This window comes from Solanum verrucosum, unplaced genomic scaffold (assembly GCF_900185275.1).
Source record: "Solanum verrucosum unplaced genomic scaffold, falcon-dt-bn FXZP01000198.1, whole genome shotgun sequence".
NCBI lineage: Eukaryota > Viridiplantae > Streptophyta > Magnoliopsida > Solanales > Solanaceae > Solanum > Solanum verrucosum.
Window position 1 is genome coordinate 2,409,057 of NW_026020173.1, and position 24,047 is coordinate 2,433,103.

The window sequence follows — 24,047 nt, forward strand, 5'->3', positions numbered from 1 at the left end:
TTTGATGTTGCATTGCATCTAACTTTGCAGTTAAAGCAGTTTCTTGATCCACATTTAAAACTCCTACAACCCTTTGCACCGTGGTCCTTGGTGCCTCTCCATTCCATTCTAGGTTTCCCTCCTAGAGTCTGTCTAGGAGGTCAAATAGTTCATCACAAGTTTTTGCCAAAGCTTGTCCACATGCTGCACTATTTAGAAGTACTCGTGCATTATATTCAAGACCATCAAATAAAGTGTGAGTTAGTATCTCATTCGCTTGATAATGATGTGGACAAGCATTTAACATTTGCTTAAATCGAGCCCATCCTTGATACATATCTTCTCTGTTTCTTTACTTGAAGCATAATATCTCACTCCTCAACCTTGCAGTGTTACCTGATGGGAAAAATCAACTCAAGAATCTTTTTGCTAAATAATCCCATGTAGTGATGAAATTTGGTGGCTCAACATCTAACCATCGTCTTGCTTCTCCCAAAAATGAAAGTGGGAAAAGAGTCAATCTCACGTAATCAGATGATACCCCATTCGTAATGTACGTGTCTCTTATTTCAAGAAAGTTTCTTATATGCACTTGGGGATCCTCTTTAGGAAGGTCGGTGAACTGCCCCGTTGAGTGAATGAGGTGTAACATGTTTTGTTTCAGCTCAAATATACCACCCGATGGTGGTTTTCGTATACTTGGTGCCATATTGGCGGTGAGTGGGACTGCCACATCACAGATTGGTCTTGCCGGTACTACCACGGGTACCTCCTATTCTTCGTTACTCCTGTTGTCCTCGGTTACCCTCAGTATTTTTTGGGAGATCCAATCTTAATTCCTTCTGTCACAGTTGATTCGCCAGCTTTCTTCGTAGTCGAAGAGCTCTCTCAGGTTCATCGTCTAGTTCAACAAGGTCTCCTTTTCGAGCTAGACTTTAGAACCAAGTGCCTGCAATACAGAATAGCTAAGATCAAGTTATTAACACTTGAAAAATCAAGTAGTAGACTTAAGAAAATTAAATATAAATTAATTCTAAAGTCTCCGGCAGCGGTGCCAAAAACTTGTTGTACCCAAATGCACACGCAAGTGTACGTGGTTGCACAAGTAGTATAGTTCCTTTTAGAAATGAGTTACCGTATCCAAGGGAGTTACGATCAATTTATAGTAACCAACTTAATTCCACAAATCAACAAAAGTATCTTCAAAAGAGTGTATTTTTGTTTATTACTACTATGAAGAATTTAATAAATAAAGTAAACAACGAGTGTATTTTTGTTTATTACTACTATGAAGAATTTAATAAATAAAGTAAACAACAAGAACGACTTCAATTGGATGATTAGAGACATTAATTCCAGTGGTGCAACATGCATCTGGTTTCATGTATTGCATCTCAAGTAATGAACTAATTCAAGTTATCAAATTACTGATTTACAGGGTTGATTTTATGATCATGGTGTCCCGACCTCTAATCGCCTACTTCAATTTTTTGTCTAACTACATTGTTGAGCGGGGATAGACAGTCCTAATTAGCTAGCATTTAAATTTCATCTTGTTTAGTAACCAAGCTTGGTGTTCGTCCGGGTTTCAATCCGAAACACGAATCTAATCAAGTGATATGCAAGAAAGATCAAACTTTTTGTATTCTTTAGTCTATCTACCTTATCGTCTCTCGAGTCCAAGAGTAGACAAAAGGTTTATCTCTATGATGGTAGTCAAGAAATACTAAAACAAGACCACAAAATAACTTTAAACGATAACCAAGAATTAATTCAAAATTATTGATGCTTAAGAATTACCCATAGCTACAACTCCAGAACAAGGGCTTTTAGCCACTCATAGTATTTAAAAACTCAAATATAATCTTGTTCATGCAATTTGAAATTAAAGAAAGAGTTAAAGAATCGAAACCTATGACAAAGTGTGAATCCTTGATCATGCACATCAAAAAGAAGTCGAACCCTTACAAAAATAACCCTAGGGTCCTCTTTATAGAGTTTAGGAAATTAATTTCCTATTTTAGCCCAAGTAGGAATCCTAATTTAATCAAATTTCGTTGGAAGTGTCAGGCTGGGGCGCCACGCCACTCAGTGCGCCAGCTTCAGTCTTCAGTAGTTTTCCCTCTGGTGCAATGCGCCAGCAAAGTTGTTCAGAATTTTGGCTCCTGGCGCAACGCGCCACTTCAGTGCTTCCTTTGAGATGACTACACACTTTCCTACTCCGTGTTCGCTCCTTTAGACTCCATTCACCTCTGAAAGTTCTTGCACACCCTAATCACATGTATTAGTGCACATTCATAGCAAGTTATACAATACATAACCAATAGCTTCAATATTATTCTTAAACTCAAGGCATTATGTGGGAAATTGATGGTAATTTGGCATATAAATATGCCTAAGATCATTGTTACTTCAATTTCCTTCTCAAAACTACATTTTTCTTTTGATATAGTTAATAATAACTCACATAAGGTAAGTACTTTCACAAGAAAAGATCATTGCATTGAAAAGTTGCACATGACGAGGACCCCAATTATTTCTTGAGTTATTTGAAAAATCTTGATTTTAACTTTTTGAATAATATAAAGGTTTTATGATAATGATAAGGGACAAACATGCGATGCATGTTCCAAAGACTAGTGAAATAATAAATGAGAGATTAAGGGTGTGTTTGGTATGAAAGTAAATGTTTTCCATGAAAACTGTTTTCCTAGAAAATGTTTTCTTGGAAAACAAGTGGATTTCTAACTTAATATTTTTTACGATGGGGAGGGTCGGGTACGGGATATGAGATAGGGTAAGAAAAAATATTGTAATTTAAGGATGAGGAAATGTTTTCCTTAATTTTTGAAGGAAAGTCATTTTCCTTAAATTTGAGGAAAATGAGTTGATTTGGAAAACATTTTCCAAAACATTTAAGCCAACCAAACATGGGAAAATCGGAAAAAAAAATTCCAGAAAATGTTTTCCTTCATACCAAACACACCCGAAGAGGGTAACTTCTCTTATATGTTGAAAAACATTTCATTAAACCAAGAATTCCGAAAAAATGGAAAAGAAAATTAGTGGGTGCACAAGAAAGGAACTAATGGAATATCCATTAAAGAAAGCATCAAAAAATAAAAAGCTATATAAGAACTGTTATCAATGCAAACATTTGCAATTGTTGGCTGATACTAACTCGTAATATAAAAACTTTACATGTACAGATAATGTATAGTGTAACATAGTAGATTAATGCATAATTTGTTTACCAAAAAAAATGTCATATAGATATCAATAAAATTTGTAAAAAGGGGCTAAAGACAAATGGATCAAGGTCGATCAAGTTCATTTCTTTTTGTCAAAATTGCCCGAAACGTGACCGGGTTCAGGGATGTTAACTACTCAAAGAAAAAGGAAACTATATGAGAGGAGAAGGTCGGGAGTCTTGTAGACTTTCAGACTTGACAAATGGAAAATGTATAATATTTTGATCTAACTTTTCCCTAATAAAGTATCGATCAATTTCAACATGCTTAGTCCGGTCATGTTGAACAGGATTATGTGCCATTTGAATTGCGGCCTTGTTATCACAGAATAAGTTCATAGGTCCTGTAAATTCAATTCCAAGGTCCTTCAAAACATATTTAATCCATAATGGCTCACACAAGCCATTGGCCATCCCTCGAAATTCTGCTTCTGCACTAGACCTCGCGGCAACCTTTTGCTTCTTACTTCTCCATGTGACATGATTGCCTTCGACAAAAGTGCCCAAAAAAAGGACAGCAAACAAATAATGTTCTTAACTGTAAATAGTATACTATTATTGATATTAAGCAAAATAGATAGAGGAAAAGGATAAGTGAAGGCCTTTTCTTCTTCAATCTGTTTAAGCACGTGGAAACGATGACGATGATAATGTTTTGACAACTTCACAATAGGATGAGTTGCAACAACTCCAAAATAATCCATCAACATTGACTGATGAAATGATGAACATCATTGCAATTCAATATTGCTCTATTGATGAATTGTTAAAGAGCGGCAAGAGCTTCTCGTCGTTAGTGGGATGATCTAATTTGTATGATTTGGAAGCAGTTGAAACTAATCTATTGTTAGAAATATACATTGTTTTGATTTATGTGTAATGTATAAAATTTCTTTTCTTTTTTATTTAAACTTCTTCCCTCTCTGTTTATATATGTAAAATAGGCTACGAGTTATATGCAACCTAAGGCAATTACAACAACATATCCAATATAATTCCACAAGTAGGGTCTAGGGATGGTTGAGTATACGTAGATGCTAACAAATAAAAAGAATGAATGAAGAGTAAAACTTTGAATCTGAAATGTTGTATCATTAAATAACCGGTATCCATAACTGAACAATTGAAGCATACGGTGCCAACATATATACAACCACAATAATCACCTCTTCTATCCTTCACCGGATCGTCCAAATGAAAAACAAAAAGAAAAAAACACAACATGTTTACAACTCAAGGAACACATGAATGTTCTAGTCCCCAAGTTAGTTGATCCACCCCCCCAGAAGAAAAATCACAGAGACTAATTTAGAAAGCCAAAAGCTGAGTTCTAGCACTTGAGATGTCATGTTTTGGCTTTACTTAACTAGCTTTGTAAGGATCCATCCTTCATTAGTTTCAAACTGAGACTATTATATCATTCTCGTTAATACTGTCTTGACGCCTTCCTCCAATCTGTTCCAGCCTTCATCATAGTAGAGAATTCATCGTAACTTATCCGTCTGTCCTGCAAGAGATGTGGTCCACCTGTAAGTTCTGGTTAGTTATTTTACAGTAGCATCAGTCATTTTATTCCTATATTTATTTTGGTTGTTCAATGTGCGAACTAATATGAAGTGTAATGAACGATTCCTTCTGTATTTTAACCATTTTGTTATATACACAATCATGGACAGAGTACAGATGGTATATCGAATATTGTCACTTGAAATGTTAGAGAATTCAAATTTTCCAGCATTTCTGAATGAGCTGAAATTTTCGAGATTTTATGACTCGTAAGATGTATTAAAAGTAATTCTGTATACATGTTGTATGATAGCCAATACTAAATAATGGTGGTTTTTGGATGGCCTTCAAATGCTTTCTTTCCAAGCTAAACGATTCTTGAAAGATTAGCACACATTAGGTGTTTTCGGCTAGTTTTAATTTAAATGATTGGGTGGATGGATATTTTGGTTAATTCAAGTTTAAAAAGTTGAACAATTTAGTCGTCTCAAATTTGAGAGTTTCTTTTTTTTGGGGCTGGAGGATAGGGAAATGAAGGAGAGGATTACAAGGTTTGACAATCAAAATTTACCAACAACTTTAGGTAGTCAATAAACTCAATAGTCTCTAATATGAAGTTTGAAACTTTAAATAAGTCGAGTCTAAAATTGGATTTATTGAAACTTGAAGTTGGCATAAACTTACAAAAATAAAAGTAAATAAAAGGATTTTTTTGGTCATATTTTGAAAATTTAAAAGGTATTTTAAATTAACTAAAAATTACAAGGATGTAACAAAAGCTAAACTAAAATAATAAGGATGAATTTAACTAAGAAAAAAATACATTAAATACCATGCATATATTTGTCACTTTGTTCTTAATATTTCACCTCGTTTTCTCTCCATTTTCAAAACCCAAAACATCCATCTTCTCCTTTCATCTTCATTTCGTTACAACCAACGAAAAAGTTGAAACAATCCATAAAACCCAAAACCATCTTCTCCGATCATCCATTTTCATCTTCTCCGTTGCTAAAACTGTTACAAAAAGCAGAAAAATCCATCAACAAAATCCCTGTCCAGTTCTCAATTCATTTGTCTAACTCAAACTCTTGATTTCACTTCCAATTTCAGTTCAGTCCCAAATTCTAACCCTAGCCATAAATTCGGTTTGATCCTGAATCATTTAATTTCCATCCCTTGCCATGAATAGAAGATGAGGTAGATCAAGCAGTAAATAGTGTTTAAATCAGGTATCTAGTAGTTTTCTCGATAATACCAATGAAGAACAGTCTACATTGGCTTCTTCATCTTCTTCAGGTAAAGTAAGCAAAACCTGAGTGAAAAGTTCAGATTTTGCTAATAGAAATGTTGATTCTAAAGTGGTTAGAAGTAAAAATTCGATAAGGGGAGTTGTTTCGGATGAGATTATTTTATCAACAAAGAGTCAACTTTTGAGGCTTTAGTTGCATGAAAGGATAGATTTCCGTCTGACTTGTTAATGGATGAGGAAATTGAAGTTGGGGTTGTTAGTGTAGTTGGCGGGATAGAACAATGTAACTATATTTTAATTAGGAATCACATTTGTAACATCCGACAATTTAAAAATGAATATGAAGAAGCTTGAAATTTGGAAATAGTCATTTTTGGAAAAATTTAAAATCTGGAAAATTTGGCTAAGTGTGGAAATCAGTGAGTTTTTGGCCAACTTTGAGCAGTCATAACTCCTAGATCAGGATGATTTAGGAGTAGTTCCAGTTATGGTTTCGAAGCTTGTGGAACGATCTTTCCAACGCCACTGAGTTTGCTCGATTCCGAGTTCGTATGAGCGAGTTATGATCTTTGAAAGTTGGGCAGTTGGCAGGGATTCCGTTCCGGAAATTTAAGGGCATTTTGGTCTTTTCACAAATAATTTCTTTTGAGCTTATATTGTTGTATTAGGCTGATATTTGGATCATTTTGTCCCATTTTGAAAGAGAAAGAGTTAGGGTTCAAGAGAAGAAGAAGAGAAGAAGGAGAAGAAGAAGAGAAGAAAGAGGAGATCAACAAGATTTGTCAAGATCATTGTGGATTTTCGTCGGGGGTGATCCCTATCAAGGTATGTGAGTCTTTAGTGTGGGTTTATCCTTTCCCCCCACATACCAAGCTCGTTTTTATGATTTGAGAAGAGATTGGATTTGTTGTTGAAGTTGTTGAAGTTGTTAGTTGTTGTTGATGTTGTTAGTTGTGTTGTTGAAGTTATTGTTGGTTGTGGGACAGGATTGGGCTGTGTATTTGAGTTGTGACCTATTGTATATTGAGGGATTTTATGATCCTTAGTGTTGGTTGGTTCATACCCCCACACACCAACTCGTTTTTAATTCCAAGAGAAGATTTATTGGTTGTTGAAGTTGTAGTGGTGTTGTGTTGAAGTTCTTGCTGATTTAGTACAGATTTCTGGCTGTGATTTTTGAGTTGAATCTATTGTATAATAAGGGTCTTTATGATTCTAAGTGTTGCTGCTGAAACCTTGAGGTTGAGAGGGTTTAGAATTGGAAAGAAACAAGGGGAAAAAGTCGGATTTTTGGGGAAAAAGGGGCTGGGCTGTTGCACCTCTCCTAGTGCCAAAGACACCAATCCTTCCCTTTCATTCACCATTTCTTTTTTTATACATGTTCCTAGGTATTATACCTATGTTTCCTAGTTGTTTCCAACACTCCAAGGTACTTCCAAAAGTCAAGTAAAACTACAAGTCAAGTGAAGTTAGTTTCCAAGTCAAGTGAAGTTAGTTTCCAATTCAAGTGAAGTTAGTTTCCAAGTCAAGTGAAGTCAAGCTTAGAAGTAAGTAAGTCAAAGCAAGTCTTTAAGGTTTTCCAAGAGTCTTCATTGAGCGTTTTAACTTCATTCTAAGGCTCAAGTTCCAAGTTAAGTATTGAGTTTCAAGTCAAGTCAAAAGTTAAGAGTTTCATGTTAAGTTAAGAGTTTCACATCAAGCCAAGAGTTCAAGTAAAGTAAAGAGTTTAAAGTTGAGTTCTTTTCTCAAAGTTATTAGGGAACTATGTATTCCCAAAGAAGTTTTAAAGAAATGTTTTTACATTTAAACAAGGTTGGAAACTGAGATTTCCAAAAAGCCTTCGGGCTAGTTTTTGAGTAATTATCTCATATTAGCAGGAAGAAATATGTTTTAAAAACATAAGAGCCAGTACATTTTTGGGAGTAGTATCGAGCACCGAATTGGGGGAGCGTTCAAAGAACCCACAGCCCCCATAGAACCATGTTAGCCACCATGGGTAGAAAAGGATCATACTTTTTAGATGAATCCTTTTCAGATTAGACTAGTGGATCCATTAGGCAGTTCAGGTCTTATACCTTTGGCCGGGTATAAGATGCTCTGGCAGCGTGAGGTCGATCGCTGTATCATCACTATAGCTCTTATGTGATGGTTGTCGGTTAGAGAAACTCCCACAGCAGTTATTGTATTTTTCATACACAGAGATTATTGTATTTTTTATATACATCAGTTCATTGTATTTTTATACACATTTCAGGCTTATTGTATCCTTGTATACACACAGAGTTCATAGCATGTTTTAAGCAATCTTTCTTTATATCGCACTTGTTTTAAATTGCCTTATATTGAAAGAAGTCAGTCAGGTTGAGTTAAGTTGAGCCAGGTAAGCTATTCAGTTTCTTCCAATTTTCCTTCTAGCCTTTGTTGCTTAGTTTTCCAGCTTGCATACTCGTACATTCCATGTACTGATGCCAGTTGGCCTGCATCGTTTGATGATGCAGATTCAGGTACCCCGGATCAGCATCCTGCACGTCGTTGATCCAGCTGAGCACTCCAGAGTCAGTGGTGAGCCTCCTTGCATTCCGGAGGACTCAATTATTTTGTGTTCTTAGTTTTTGTTTTATTAGGATGTTGCGGGGTCTGTCCCAACATCCATCTCAGTATTTTAGAGGCTTCATAGACAGACAGTCAGTCAGTTAGTTTTGAGTCTCTCATCTATATATATATGTAAATATTCTATTTTGAGATTCGAGTTGCCTTTATGGCCATATTTTATAAGTTAAGTTGTTTTGTAATATTGCATTGCATTGAGTTATTCTGTTGAGGTTTCCGCTGAGTTAAGAAAGCCAGGCCAAGGGTTCGCTTGGGGCTAGAAATGGTCTCCGGGTGCCGGTCCCGCCCAGGGTGTAGGCTCGGGGCGTGACAAACTTGGTATCAGAGCACAGAGTTCAGGAGTCCTAGGGAGTCTATGAAGCCGTGTCTGTAGAGTCCTAGTTATCGGTGTGAAGCGCGCCACATCTATAATTGGGAGGCTGCAACATTTAGGAAGATTTCTCATTTCTTTCACACTCATTTCATGCGTTAGAGTTGATCTCTAAAAAGTTTCTTTCTAATCCATGCTTGCGCGTGTTTCAGATAGTCATGCCTCCACGAAGAGTTGGTAGAGGGCGTCTTCCTAGACGTTATGTTGATGAGCAAGAGTTACCCTATGCACCGGGAGTGCAAGATCAAGGGGAAGTTTCTAATGCCGAGTTCAGAGAGGCAATTAGAATGTTGAGTCAAGCTGTAGCAAATCAGATTGGTCAGCAAAGAGGAGCTCGACATGAAGGAGCTGACACTTCAAGGATTCGTGAGTTCTTGGGGATGAATCCTCCGAGTTTCATGGGTTTGAGCACTACTGAGGATCCAGAGGATTTCATTGAGGAGTTGAAGAAGATTTTTGATGTGATGCATGTGGCAGATATTGAGCGGGTTGAACTAGCTGCTTATCAATTGAAGGATGTTGCTAGAACTTGGTTCGACCAGTGGAAAGGGGGCAGAGCTGAGAATGCACCACCTACAAGTTGGGCCGATTTTGAGGAAGCTTTCTTGGGGCATTTCTTTCCTCGAGAATTGAGAGAGGCCAAGGTACGTGAGTTCCTCACACTTAAGCAGGAGTCCTTGAGTGTTCATGAGTACAGTTTGAAGTTCACACAATTATCCCGCTATGCTCCGGAGATGGTTGCGGACATGAGGAATAGAATGAGCTTGTTTGTTGCTGGGTTGTCTCGGTTGTCGAGCAAGGAAGGTAGGGCTGCAATGCTTATCGGGGACATGGACATATCAAGGTTGATGGTTTATGTGCAGCAGGTTGAGGAAGAGAAGCTGAGGGACAGAGAAGAGTTCAGAAATAAGAGAGCTAAGATCGGGAACGAGTCCGGGCAGCAGAGAGGTAATTCAAACCGTTCCTCCTTTCAGCAAAGGCAAAAGGGACCTGCTCCATCATTTGCTAGAGCACCTGCACCCAGATACAGAGGTGAATTTAATGTTCAGAATTCGAAGGACTTCAGGGCTAGACCAGCACAATCTTCGGGTAGTGTGGCGCAAGGGAGTAGTAAGCCTCCTGTTTGCGCCAAATGTGGTAGGAACCACTCAGGTATTTGTCGAGATGGCTCCATTGGTTGTTTCAGGTGTGGTCAGAATGGACATTTCATGCGAGAGTGTCCAAAGAATAGGCAGGGTAATGGAAGCAATAAAGCACAGTCTTCTTCAGTTGTTCCACCAGACAGGACGGCACCTAGAGGAGCTACTTCTAGTGTAGGTGGAGGAGCAAACCGCCTTTATGCTATCACCAGTCGCCATGAGCAAGAGAATTCTCCGAATGTTGTCACTGGTATGATCAAAGTCTTTGCTTTTGATGTGTATGCTTTGCTAGACCCAGGAGCGAGTTTATCTTTTGTAACTCCTTATGTTGCAAATCAGTTTGAGGTTCTTCCTGAAAGACTTTGTGAACCCTTTTGTGTTTCTACACCTATTGGGGAGTCTATTCTAGCGGAAAGAGTTTATCGTGATTGTCCTGTTTCTATCAATCACAAGAGCACCATGGTTGATTTGGTTGAGTTAGACATGGTAGATTTTGATGTCATTCTAGGTATGGATTGGCTTCATGCTTGTTATGCATCGATAGATTGTAGAACTCGAGCAGTCAAGTTTCAGTTTCCGAATGAGCCAGTCATAGAGTGGAGTAGCAGTTCAGCAGTGCCTAAGGGTCGTTTTATTTCGTACCTTAAGGCAAGAAAGTTAGTTTCGAAGGGTTGTATCTATCACTTAGTCCGAGTTCATGATTCTAGTGTTGAGATACCTCATTTCCAGTCAGTTCCTATAGTAAGAGAGTTTCCAGAAGTGTTTCCTGATGATCTACCCGGAATTCCTCCTGAGAGAGAGATAGATTTCGGCATAGATCTCATTCCAGATACTCGTCCTATCTCTATTCCGCCATATAGAATGGCACCAGCAGAGTTGAAAGAGTTGAAAGAGCAGTTGAAAGATCTCCTAGAAAAGGGTTTCATTCGACCGAGTGTCTCACCTTGGGGTGCTCCGGTTTTGTTTGTGAAGAAGAAAGATGGTTCCCTTAGAATGTGTATAGATTACCGCCAGTTGAACAAGGTTACCATCAAGAACAAGTACCCTCTTCCGAGGATTGATGATCTTTTCGATCAGCTTCAGGGTGCCACTTGTTTTTCAAAGATTGACCTCCGATCCGGCTATCATCAGTTAAGGGTAAAGGAAAGTGATATCCCAAAGACAGCTTTCAGAACCAGGTATGGTCATTATGAGTTTTTGGTCATGTCCTTTGGTTTGACTAATGCGCCTGCAGCTTTCATGGATTTGATGAATAGAGTCTTCAAACCTTATTTAGATATGTTTGTTATTGTCTTTATTGATGATATACTAGTCTATTCAAGGAATGAAGAAGATCATGCTAGTCATCTCAGAACAGTTCTTCAGACTTTGAAAGACAAGGAGTTGTATGCTAAGTTCTCTAAGTGTGAGTTTTGGCTTAAGTCTGTGGCATTCCTAGGCCACATTGTGTCCGGTGATGGAATTAAAGTTGATACTCGGAAAATTGAGGCAGTGCAGAATTGGCCTAGACCCACATCTCCAACTGAAATTAGGAGTTTCTTGGGATTAGCTGGCTATTATAGAAGGTTTGTTGAAGGGTTCTCGACTATTGCATCTCCTTTGACAAAGTTGACTCAGAAGACAGTGAAATTTCAATGGTCTGAAGCTTGTGAGAAAAGCTTTCAAGAATTGAAAAAGAGATTGACTACAGCTCCAGTTTTGACGCTACCAGAAGGTACTCAAGGTTTTGTGGTGTATTGTGATGCATCTAGAGTTGGTTTGGGTTGTGTCTTAATGCAGAATGGCAAGGTTATAGCTTATGCCTCCAGACAGTTAAAGGTTCATGAGAAGAACTACCCAACCCATGACTTAGAGCTAGCTGCTGTAGTATTTGCTTTGAAGATATGGCGTCATTACTTGTATGGTGTGCATGTCAACATATTCACTGATCACAAGAGCCTTCAATATGTGCTTACTCAGAAAGAGCTTAATCTCAGACAGAGGAGGTGGTTAGAGTTACTCAAGGATTATGACCTGAGTATTCTTTACCACCCAGGTAAGGCTAATGTTGTTGCTGATTCTTTGAGCAGGTTGTCTATGGGTAGCACCGCCCATATTGAAGAAGGAAGGAAAGAGTTAGCAAAAGATGTGCACAGACTGGCATGCCTGGGAGTCAGATTTACAGATTCCATAGAAGGAGGAATAGCGGTGACGAGCAGGGCCGAGTCATCATTAATGTCAGAAGTGAAAGAGAAGCAAGATCAAGATCCCATTTTGCTCGAGTTGAAGGAAAATGTTCAAAAGCAAAGAGTATTAGCTTTTGAACAAGGGGGAGATGGTGTTTTGAGATTTCAAGGTAGATTGTGCGTACCTATGGTAGATGGACTCCAAGAGAAGATTATGGATGAAGCTCACAGCTCCAGATATTCTATTCATCCGGGTTCCACCAAGATGTATCGTGATTTGCGTGAAGTTTATTGGTGGAATGGCATGAAGAAGGGCATTGCTGAGTTTGTTGCTAAGTGTCCAAATTGCCAACAAGTGAAAGTTGAACACCAAAGGCCCGGTGGTTTGGCTCAGAGGATAGAACTTCCAGAGTGGAAGTGGGAGATGATCAATATGGATTTCATCACAGGGTTGCCAAGGTCTCGCAGACAACATGATTCTATTTGGGTGATTGTCGACAGAATGACAAAGTCAGCTCATTTTCTACCGGTAAAGACTACCAATACAGCAGAAGATTATGCCAAGTTGTATGTTCAAGAGATAGTGAGACTTCATGGAGTCCCAATCTCCATTATTTCAGATAGAGGTGCAAAGTTTACTGCACAGTTCTGGAAATCTTTTCAGAAGGGCTTGGGTTCAAAGGTGAACTTAAGTACTGCCTTTCACCCTCAGACAGATGGGCAAGCAGAGCGCACTATTCAGACCTTAGAGGATATGTTGAGGGCTTGTGTGATCGATTTCAAAGGGAGTTGGGATGATCACCTACCTCTCATTGAGTTTGCCTACAACAACAGTTATCACTCTAGCATCCAGATGGCTCCATATGAAGCTCTTTATGGGAGAAGATGTAGATCTCCTATTGGATGGTTTGAAGTTGGTGAAGCACAGTTGATAGGACCAGATTTAGTTCACCAAGCTATGGAGAAGGTGAAAGTGATTCAAGAGAGGTTGAAAACGGCACAGAGTCGTCAGAAATCCTACACCGATGTTAGGAGAAGGGCGTTAGAATTTGAAATAGACGATTGGGTATATTTGAAGGTTTCACCCATGAAAGGCATTATGAGGTTTGGTAAGAAGGGGAAACTTAGTCCCCGGTATATTGGACCTTACCGCATAGCCAAGAGGATTGGCAATGTTGCTTATGAGTTGGAGTTACCACAGGAACTAGCAGCGGTTCATCCGGTATTTCACATCTCCATGTTGAAGAAGTGCATAGGCGATCCTTCATTGATCCTACCGACTGAAAGTATCAAGATCAAGGATAACTTATCTTATGAGGAGATTCCTGTTCAAATTTTGGATCGTCAAGTTCGTAGGTTGAGAACGAAAGATGTAGCCTCAGTTAAGGTCCTATGGAGGAACCAATTTGTTGAGGAAGCAACTTGGGAAGCCAAAGAAGACATGAAGAAGAGATATTCATATCTCTTTGAATCCGCAGATTAAGGTATTAATTTCCTTCTTAGTGCTCTATAAATTATAATGAGCATGTCGTTATTGTTGTTGTGTTTGCATGGTTGTTTGTTGGGTGTTGAGTTGATGTTACACCCTTAGCTTTGTAAGAGTTACCTCATTCGAGGACGAATGTTCCCAAGGGGGAGATATTGTAACATCCGACAATTTAAAAATGAATATGAAGAAGCTTGAAATTTGGAAATAGTCATTTTTGGAAAAATTTAAAATCTGGAAAATTTGGCTAAGTGTGGAAATCAGTGAGTTTTTGGCCAACTTTGAGAAGTCATAACTCCTAGATCAGGATGATTTAGGAGTAGTTCCAGTTATGGTTTCGAAGCTTGTGGAACGATCTTTCCAACGCCACTGAGTTTGCTCGATTCCGAGTTCGTATGAGCGAGTTATGATCTTTGAAAGTTGGGCAGTTGGCAGGGATTCCGTTCCGGAAATTTAAGGGCATTTTGGTCTTTTCACAAATAATTTCTTTTGAGCTTATATTGTTGTATTAGGCTGATATTTGGATCATTTTGTCCCATTTTGAAAGAGAAAGAGTTAGGGTTCAAGAGAAGAAGAAGAGAAGAAGGAGAAGAAGAAGAGAAGAAAGAGGAGATCAACAAGATTTGTCAAGATCATTGTGGATTTTCGTCGGGGGTGATCCCTATCAAGGTATGTGAGTCTTTAGTGTGGGTTTATCCTTTCCCCCCACATACCAAGCTCGTTTTTATGATTTGAGAAGAGATTGGATTTGTTGTTGAAGTTGTTGAAGTTGTTAGTTGTTGTTGATGTTGTTAGTTGTGTTGTTGAAGTTATTGTTGGTTGTGGGACAGGATTGGGCTGTGTATTTGAGTTGTGACCTATTGTATATTGAGGGATTTTATGATCCTTAGTGTTGGCTGGTTCATACCCCCACACACCAACTCGTTTTTAATTCCAAGAGAAGATTTATTGGTTGTTGAAGTTGTAGTGGTGTTGTGTTGAAGTTCTTGCTGATTTAGTACAGATTTCTGGCTGTGATTTTTGAGTTGAATCTATTGTATAATAAGGGTCTTTATGATTCTAAGTGTTGCTGCTGAAACCTTGAGGTTGAGAGGGTTTAGAATTGGAAAGAAACAAGGGGAAAAAGTCGGATTTTTGGGGAAAAAGGGGCTGGGCTGTTGCACCTCTCCTAGTGCCAAAGACACCAATCCTTCCCTTTCATTCACCATTTCTTTTTTTATACATGTTCCTAGGTATTATACCTATGTTTCCTAGTTGTTTCCAACACTCCAAGGTACTTCCAAAAGTCAAGTAAAACTACAAGTCAAGTGAAGTTAGTTTCCAAGTCAAGTGAAGTTAGTTTCCAATTCAAGTGAAGTTAGTTTCCAAGTCAAGTGAAGTCAAGCTTAGAAGTAAGTAAGTCAAAGCAAGTCTTTAAGGTTTTCCAAGAGTCTTCATTGAGCGTTTTAACTTCATTCTAAGGCTCAAGTTCCAAGTTAAGTATTGAGTTTCAAGTCAAGTCAAAAGTTAAGAGTTTCATGTTAAGTTAAGAGTTTCACATCAAGCCAAGAGTTCAAGTAAAGTAAAGAGTTTAAAGTTGAGTTCTTTTCTCAAAGTTATTAGGGAACTATGTATTCCCAAAGAAGTTTTAAAGAAATGTTTTTACATTTAAACAAGGTTGGAAACTGAGATTTCCAAAAAGCCTTCGGGCTAGTTTTTGAGTAATTATCTCATATTAGCAGGAAGAAATATGTTTTAAAAACATAAGAGCCAGTACATTTTTTGGGAGTAGTATCGAGCACCGAATTGGGGGAGCGTTCAAAGAACCCACAGCCCCCATAGAACCATGTTAGCCACCATGGGTAGAAAAGGATCATACTTTTTAGATGAATCCTTTTCAGATTAGACTAGTGGATCCATTAGGCAGTTCAGGTCTTATACCTTTGGCCGGGTATAAGATGCTCTGGCAGCGTGAGGTCGATCGCTGTATCATCACTATAGCTCTTATGTGATGGTTGTCGGTTAGAGAAACTCCCACAGCAGTTATTGTATTTTTCATACACAGAGATTATTGTATTTTTTATATACATCAGTTCATTGTATTTTTATACACATTTCAGGCTTATTGTATCCTTGTATACACACAGAGTTCATAGCATGTTTTAAGCAATCTTTCTTTATATCGCACTTGTTTTAAATTGCCTTATATTGAAAGAAGTCAGTCAGGTTGAGTTAAGTTGAGCCAGGTAAGCTATTCAGTTTCTTCCAATTTTCCTTCTAGCCTTTGTTGCTTAGTTTTCCAGCTTGCATACTCGTACATTCCATGTACTGATGCCAGTTGGCCTGCATCGTTTGATGATGCAGATTCAGGTACCCCGGATCAGCATCCTGCACGTCGTTGATCCAGCTGAGCACTCCAGAGTCAGTGGTGAGCCTCCTTGCATTCCGGAGGACTCAATTATTTTGTGTTCTTAGTTTTTGTTTTATTAGGATGTTGCGGGGTCTGTCCCAACATCCATCTCAGTATTTTAGAGGCTTCATAGACAGACAGTCAGTCAGTTAGTTTTGAGTCTCTCATCTATATATATATGTAAATATTCTATTTTGAGATTCGAGTTGCCTTTATGGCCATATTTTATAAGTTAAGTTGTTTTGTAATATTGCATTGCATTGAGTTATTCTGTTGAGGTTTCCGCTGAGTTAAGAAAGCCAGGCCAAGGGTTCGCTTGGGGCTAGAAATGGTCTCCGGGTGCCGGTCCCGCCCAGGGTGTAGGCTCGGGGCGTGACAACATTATTATGAAATAGCGTGAAAATGTGTCAATTTGGGTGACGAAGGATATGTTTATTGATGTTATACCTGAACGGTGTGGTGGGTTATTTGATTATGTGTTTAACTATTTGTTATCGTATGAATGTGATAATTTTGGGGTGGCGTTGGATTTTAAGAAAAGGATTTCAGCTAAGCCAAGTAAGGGAAGAGTGATTGTTATCAGGGTAGGTCTTGCTGGGTTGGCGGCTGCGAGGCAACTGATGTTATTTGGGCTTGATGTCATTGTTTTGGAGGGATGAAAGCGTGCAAGTGGACGAGTGTATACGAAAAAGATGGAAGGAGTGAATAAGGTGGCAGCTGCTGACTTAGGAAGGAGTGTTTTGACAGGTACACTAGAGAATCCGCATGGTCTGTTGGCACGACATTTGTCATATACACTTCATAAGGTGAGTGACCAATGTCCTCTCTATCGTGCTGGCGGAAAGCTTGTAGATGAGCATTTGGATAAAAAAGTAGAGGATGCGTATAATGGACTTTTGAAGAAGGCAAGCAAGCTCAGGCAAGAATTATCTCAAATTGTTCCTCTTGGATGGGCATTGGAGACTTTGCAGAAGGATTTTGGTGTTGCGATGAATGATAAAGAGATGAGCTTGTTTAACTGGCATTTAGAAAATCTGGAATTTACAAATGCAGGTTTACTTTCACAACTTTCCCTAGCATTTTGGGACCAAGATAACCGCTATGATATGGGAGGGGATCACTTCTTCTTTCCCAGTGGAAATGAAAGATTAGTTCACGCCATGGCTGAAAATGTGCCTATTATTTTTAAAAAAATTATGTATGACATTCGTTATGGTTGAGATAGCATGAAGGTGATTACTGCGGGCCAATTATTTGAGGGATATGACATTGTACACCGTTCCTCTCGAAATTTTGAAGAGTGGTTCTATCTGGTTCATTCCAGAGGATCCTCAGCACAGGCTGGACCTAATAAAAAGATTGAGTTTTGGACTGTTAAATAAGGTTGCATTGTTATTCCTGTATGTGTTTTGGGACTCCATTGTTGATACATTTGGTCACGTTGATGATAGTTCTAGTTGTCGGGGGAATTCTTTCTGTTCTAAACCTATGCAACAGCTGCTGATGGGCCATTATTGTTAGCTCTAGTGGCAGGAGAAGTTGCACACAAGTTTGAGACAATGACCTCTACTGATGCAGTAACAAAAGTACTTCAAATTTTAAAAGGTAAATGTTAGGTTCCACTAGATTTGGGCAATCCGTTACTCTTTACCCCTTAAAGGACTCTTATAACATATTTATTGTCTCAACTATATACTTCAGAGTTGATTTCATCATCTGTTTCGTTTATTTTTGCTGCTACATAGGCATATATATTTTAAAATGCATCGATTATAGTAAAGATGAAACTTATGTTTCTTGTGGTCATGAAGCTAATGTATTGATGAGATTTGGGCATTATTATCAGGTATATATTAACCACAAGGAATTCACGTCCCAGAGCCCATCCAAATTGTATTTACAAGATGGGGTAGTGATCCGTTTAGCTTTGGTTCCTACACCAATGTTGTTGACATTTTAGCAGAAACTGTGGGGGGAAGGAAGACTTTTTTTTTGCTGGTGAGGCAACTACTGGGCGCTATCCAGCCACTATGCATGGAGCATTTCTCACTGGGCTTAGAGAAGCTGCAAAGATGGCCCACAACGCTAATGTTAGAACATTGCATTTGCAGGTTAAGAAATAAAAAACGAGATAAGGTATACTTCAGATCTTTTTAAAGTTATGTGTAATGTTTATTTAGACATTGACAGTCAAGAACTTAGTTTTCTTTGTCTCATTATGTTATTGACACAAAACCTTATGTTGCTTTTAAATAATTGACCTTTATCGTGTATCGTATAGAATTAACTAATTTATTTCTACAAACATCTTAAATCTTCATTCTACTTACAAATTGCTCAAGTAAAATTTAGTTTCTATTTATACCCGAGTTATTTTATTAGCTCTGGAAATAGTTGTTCATTTCCCTCTTTAGATCAACTGTATAATTTTGCTATTTCAACATTGTTTGCATGCTCACTTTATGCACTAAATGCTGAAATACGATAACCAGACCAGACAGGCTAAATGCAAGCAACAAGACCAGTAAGTAGGGGCAAATTTAGTTGGCGTAATGTAATAATTGTGAGGCTATATATTATTTAGCAACAACAACAAAAAACTTAGTGTAGTCCCACAGGTGGGGTCCGAGGAGGGTAGAGTGCATGCAAACCTTACTTTTACCTTGAGAAGTTAGATGTTGTTTTAGATAGACCTTCAGCTGAACAATAACAAGAAAATAAGATAACGAGATTAAATAATAATAGGTAGTAATAGTAATCTGAAGATAGGGAAAAACAAGAAGAATAATGATAAAGAACCCGCCTACCTACATTCTATCCTAATCTTTGACCTCCACACCCTCCTATCAAGGACCATGTCCTCAGCGAGCTGAGGCTATGCAATATCCCGCCTAGTCACGTCACCCCCAATAATTCTTAGGCCTACCTATACCCCTCATCAAGTCTACAACGGCCAACCTTGTACACCTCATAACCGAGGCATATGCACATATCCTCTTTACATGGTCGATCCATCTCAACTTTACATCCCGCATCTTGTCATCCACGGGAGCCACTACCTCCTTGTTCTGAATAACTTTATTCCTGATATTATCTCTCATGATATGCCCACACATAGTCTATAGAAAAAATCAAGGAAACATTGTAATAGATAACGATCACTACTAAAAAACTGCTTAAAAACGACGGACGGCGTCGCTCCAAAAAGTGACGCCTTTTGCCACACTGTCCGTCGCTTTTTAATAAAAATAATTATTTTTTAAATTATTTTACAAAAAGTGACGGACGGCATCTCTAAGTCAGTCGCTTTTTTTCACGGATTTTTGCGCTAAATATATATATAATTAATAATTATTTATTTAATATATATAGAGACGTCGTCCGTCGCTTTTATTAAAAATAATTATATATAAATAAAAAAATAACCACGTTATCCGTCATTTTTAATTTATTTTATTTTATTAATTAGTTTTTAAAAAAGCGAGGGACGGCATCTCTTAGTCCGTCGCTTTTTGGTCAAAATATCTAGTCAACTATTTAAAAAAGCGACGGACAGTGTCTCTTAGTCCATTGCTTTTTGGTCAAAATGTTGGTCAACTATATTTAAAAAAGCGACGGTCTTAGAGACGTTGTCCGTCGCTTTTTATTAAATATCTAAAAGACAAATTGCCATATTCTTATTTTCCTCTCTCTCTCTTCACTCTTATTCTCTCCCTTCTCTCTCTCTCTCTCTCTTTATATATATATATATATATATATATATATATATATATATATATATATATATCGGTCTCCCTAGCTCCCGTCGTCGTCGTCGTTGCCGCCCTTCCCCGTCGCCGTCGCTGCCCTTGCCCGTCGTCGTTGCTAGCCCGTCGCCAGTCGTCGTCACTGCAGCAGGTAGGGTTACATTTTAGTTTTTTTTTTTTCAATTCTAGTGATTATAATTGATTGTTTGTTAGTCTATTAGTTTTTGTTTGTTGGGTTGTGTTATTCAATTGTTAATTTGATTTGATTATTGTTAATTACGTATAGATAATTGAAGATTTTTATTTTAGGGTTTTTTAAAAAAAAATTGGGCATTGTTAGTTAATGAAGAATTAGCGTTTTTGTATTTTAGGACTAGTTTAAACTTGAGAAGATGTAATTTGAGGTTGAATTGGGATTTTTTTGGATTTGATTTTAGGATTAGTTAGTAAAGTGTTAATAATTTGAAGTTAGAAATTAGTAATTGAATTGTTATGAGTAGATGATGAATGTTTGAATGCCATGAATTTAGATGATGAATGTTTGAATGTCATGAACTTAGAACTTGAACTTGAACTTAAAATTTGAACTTGAACTTAAAATTTGAACTTGAACTTGAACTTGAACTTGAACTTAGAACTTGAACTTGATATTAGAACTTGAACTTGAATTTAGAACTTGAAGTTGAATTTAGAATTTGAACGTGAACTTAGAACTTGAACTTGAATTTAGAACTTGAACTTGAACTTAGAATTTGAACGTGAACTTAGAACTTGAACTTGAAATTAGAACTTAAACTTGAACTTGAACTTAGAATTTGAAGTTAAACTTAGAACTTGAACTTGAAATTAAAACTTGAACTTAGAATTTGAACTTGAACTTAGAATTTGAACTTGAACTTAGAACTTGAACTTGAAATTAGAACTTGAACTTGAAATTAGAACTTGAACTTGAACTTGAACTTAAACTTAGAACTTGAACTTGAACTTGAACTTGAATTTAGAACTTGAACTTGAACATAGAATTTGAACTTGAACTTAGAACTTGAACTTGAAATTAAAACTTGAACTTGAACTTGAACTTGAACTTGAACTTGAACTTGAACTTGAACTTGAACTTGAACTTGGAACTTGAACTTGAACTTGAACTTGAACTTGAACTTGAACTTGAACTTGAACTTGAACTTGAACTTGAAATTAGAACTTGAACTTGAAATTAGAACTTGAACTTGAACTTGAACTTGAACTTGAACTTAGAACTTGAACTTGAAATTAGAACTTGAACTTGAATGTAGAACTTGAACTTGAACTTAGAATTTGAACTTGAACTTAGAACTTGAACTTGAACGTAGAACTTTGAATTTGAACTTAAACTTAGAACTTGAACTTGAAATTAGAACTTGAATCTAGAATTTGAACTTGAACTTAGAACTTGAACTTGAAATTAGAATTTGAACTTGAACTTGAAATTAGAACTTGAACTTAGAATTTGAACTTGAACTTAGAACTTGAACTTGAAATTTGAACTTGAATTTGAACTTAGAATTTGAATTTGAACTTAGACTTGAACTTGAATTATAACTTGAACTTGGAACTAATTAGCTTGAATATATAACTAATTAAGTTTAGAAATTAGATATGAACTTGAATTGAAAACTTGAACTTATTAAAAGTTGAATATATATATATATATATATATATATATATATATATATATATATATATATATTCTTGGATTTGAAGTTTATATTTAACTAATTTTAGAACTTTTCGTGCTAGGCAACTGAGGATGCTCAACATCTAAAAAAGTTGATACAAGACTATATTGCTTCTTTCGTCAAAGTAGGAGAAAAGGCTGGTGCTTCTAAATTTCTAAAGTTCAAGTACAATTGTTTTCAATAATGTGTTTGTGTCCATCTAGTATTGATACTTAGCTTTAATTCTAGTGATTATAATTGAATGTTTGTTAGTATATTATTGTTTTTGTTTGTTGGGTTGTGTTGTTCAATTGTTAATTTGATTTGATTATTGTTAGTTAGGTATAGATAATTGAAGATTTTTATTTTAGGGTTTTTTTAAAAAAAATTGGGCATTGTTAATTAGTGAAGAATTAGCATTTTTGTATTTTAGGACTAGTTTAAACTTGAGAATATGTAATTTGAGGTTGAATTGGGATTTTTTTGGATTTGATTGTTGAACTAGTTAGTAAAGTGTTAATAATTTGAAGTTAGAAATTAGTAATTGAAGTGTTATGAGTAGATGATGAATGTTTGAATGCCATGAATTTAGATGATGAATGTTTGAATGTCATTAACTTAGAACTTGAACTTGAACTTAAAATTTGAACTTGAACTTGAACTTAGAACTTAAACTTAGAACTTGAACTTGAACTTAGAACTTGAACTTGATATTAGAACTTGAACTTGAATTTAGAACTTGAAGGTGAACTTAGAATTTGAACGTGAACTTAGAACTTGAACTTGAAATTAGAACTTGAACTTGAACTTGAACTTAGAATTTTAAGTTAAACTTAGAACTTGAACTTGAAATAAGAACTTGAACTTAGAAATTGAACTTGAACTTGAACTTAGAACTTGAACTTGAACTTGACCTTAGAATTTGAACTTGAACTTGAAATTAGAACTTGAACTTGAACTTAAACTTAGAACTTGAACTTGAACTTGAGCTTAGAACTTGAACTTGAACTTAGAACTTGAACTTGAAATTAGAACTTGAACTTAGAACTTGAACTTTGAATTTGAACTTGAACTTAGAACTTGAACTTGAACTTAGAACTTGAACTTGACCTTAGAATTAGAACTTGAACTTGAAATTAGAACTTGAACTTGAACTTGAACTTGAACTTAGAACTTGAACTTGAACTTAGAACTTGAACTTGAAATTAGAAGTTGAACTTGAATTTAGAACTTGAACTTGAACTTGAAATTTGAACTTGAACTTGAACTTGAACTTGAAATTAGAACTTGAACTTGAATTTGAACTTAGAATTTGAAGTTGAACTTAGACTTGAACTTGAAATTAGAACTTGAACTTGGAACTAATTAGCTTGAATATATAACTAATTAAGTTTAGAAATTAGATATGAACTTGAATTGAAAACTTGAATATATATATATATATATATATATATATATATATAACTAATATTCTTGGATTTGAAGTTTATATTTAACTACTTTTAAAACTTTTCGTGCTAGGTAATTGAGGAAGCTCAACATCTAAAAAAGTTGATACAAGACTATATTGCTTCTTTCATCAAAGTAGGAGATAAGGTTGGTGCTTCTAAATTTCTAAAGTTCAAGTACAATTATTTTCAATAATGTGTTTGTGTCCATCTAGTATTGATACTTAGCTTTAATTCTAGTGATAATTTTTTTGTGTCCATCGATTGTTTGTTAAGCATAAGTACCAACACTAGTTGATCCTATTGATGACAAAATTGATTTTCTTACAAGATCGATTTGTGTCCATCTAGTGTTGACACTTAGCTTTAAATTTAGAAATAATATATTTGTTAAGCATAAGTACCAACACTAGTTGTTCCTATTGATGACCAAATTGATTTTCTTGCAAGAACGATTTGTGTCCATCTAGTGTTGACACTTAGCTTTAAATTTAGAAATAATATATTTGTTAAGCATAAGTACCAATACTAGTTGATCCTATTGATTTAGTTAATTGGTGGATTTAGTTAAAGTTGTTATGTTGTTTAAATAAGTTAAAATAAATAATGTGATTTAGTTAATTGGTGGATTTAGTTGTTTGAATTAAGTCAATCTAAACTAGTTAAAGTTATAAAGTTGTTAAGTTGTTTAAATAAGTTAAATTAAATAATGTGGTTTTGTTGATGAATTTAGTTGTTGGAATTAAGTCAAAACTAAACTAGTTCAAGTTAAAAAGTTGTTAAGTTGTTTAAATAAGTTAAACTAAATAATGTGGTTTAGTTGGTGGATTTAGTTGTTGTATTAAGTCGAAACTAAACTAGTTAAAGTTGTTAAGTTGTTTAAATAAGTTAAAATAAATAATGTGGTTAAGTCAATACTAAACTAGTTTTAGGACTACTATTAGTAAAATTATTATTAAATTTTATTTATAATATAATTGAATATCTATATTTTTGTAGATGAATCATCGTTT

The 24,047-nt window shown here is 36.3% G+C and overlaps 1 protein-coding gene and 1 pseudogene across 3 annotated transcripts in view; both read left to right on the forward strand.

The window, feature by feature from the left end:
- LOC125828795 (chloride channel protein CLC-c-like) overlaps positions 1-24,047 on the forward strand; it is a 1,181,495-nt gene that overhangs the window by 376,990 nt on the left and 780,458 nt on the right. The window lies entirely within an intron of this gene.
- On the forward strand, positions 630-18,269 carry LOC125828833 (protein FLOWERING LOCUS D-like; annotated as a pseudogene).